Source organism: Ursus maritimus, unplaced genomic scaffold (genome assembly GCF_017311325.1).
Source record: "Ursus maritimus isolate PB19 unplaced genomic scaffold, ASM1731132v1 scaffold_26, whole genome shotgun sequence".
In the NCBI taxonomy this organism is placed as follows: Eukaryota; Metazoa; Chordata; class Mammalia; order Carnivora; family Ursidae; genus Ursus; species Ursus maritimus.
Genome location: NW_024425119.1, coordinates 41,377,253 through 41,378,425, shown reverse-complemented (window position 1 = coordinate 41,378,425; position 1,173 = coordinate 41,377,253). Strand labels below are relative to the sequence as shown.

The window sequence follows — 1,173 nt, the reverse complement described above, 5'->3', positions numbered from 1 at the left end:
CCCCCCCCCCCCCCCCCAGTGTGGTTGGTGGAGGGCCGGTCAGCATCTAACCCAATCCTGTTTACTCTCCAGGTATCTGCAGTTCAAACTGACTGCCTCTGAAGAGGAGCTGCCAAGACCTCCACACACACCTCCCCAGAGAAGCCCCTCAGCTAGAGGGTACATAGGTCAGAGGCGCTTAAGATCTAGCGTTCATTTTTAGGTTGTCCAACCCTGTGAATGCTGGCAGTCTCTAAAGATCTAGCATTAATGGAGGCTGAGGAGCAGACTTAGGGGAGGGAGGGCGGCAGGCTTGGGAGAAGAAACTGTTAGATCCCGGGAATATTTAATTCAGGCTTTAGCATTGTTAGAATAAGAAGACTTCCCATGTTAAGCAAAGTGGGCCTAAAATGACTAGAAAGCGTGAGCACCTGTAGACAGAGACAGGTCCACATGGAAACGCATAACCACACAGACTCAGAGAACAGTGAACCGATCTTTGCCTTACCACTCATTTTGCAAGACTTAGAGCCAAAAGAACAGATTTTCGGATTGTTAAATAAAGTATTATTCTGACTGTGTACAGATTGGTTTGTTGGACCCAGGGGGCTGCGCCAGCCCCGCACTCCGTTCTCCTCTCAGGTAAGCTTATTGCTTCTACCCCGCGTTCAGATAGCTTTACTCACATCCTTGACCCCCAGCCCCAGTCGGAACCACGCCAGGGGCCACAGGCTCCTTTCCTCAATCCAGATGCCCCACGGCATGCCCCCCCCCCCGCCCGCTTCCAGCTAACGAGCAAATACCCTGGGAAAGGGGTTACATTTTAGAGCTATTGCTAGTGTGTACAGTCCGCCACCTGGTGTAAATGAGCATCTGAGCGGGGTGGAAGGAGAAATGGAACTCCCAAGTGAAGGCAAAGGATACAAAATATAACAATAGAACGGAAACGGTGCGGAATTTAGAATCCGAAATCCTGGATTCCAGTCCTATCATTTACCTGTGAAAACATTAAACACTCACTTTGAAGTCCTGCCGCCCCAATAAGCACATATGTGCAAATGCCCCTCCCTCTTCGCTGGCCTCGGGGTTGTGGACGATGTCACCGTTCAGGCAGTCGTTCCGGCAAGCATTCATTAGTCGGTGCTCCAGACCAAGCACCCTACCAGGTACTAGAGAAACAACGAGGAGGAAAGA

General features: G+C 50.9%; 1 long non-coding RNA gene across 1 annotated transcript in view; it reads left to right on the top strand.

Annotated features, from left to right (window-relative positions):
* The first annotated feature begins 6 nt into the window (after positions 1-6).
* LOC121105424 overlaps positions 7-1,173 on the top strand; it is a 1,844-nt gene continuing 677 nt past the window's right edge. Inside the window, exon 1 of the long non-coding RNA XR_005837932.1 lies at positions 7-621. This is a non-coding gene — a long non-coding RNA (uncharacterized LOC121105424). The remainder of the gene's footprint in view (positions 622-1,173) is intronic.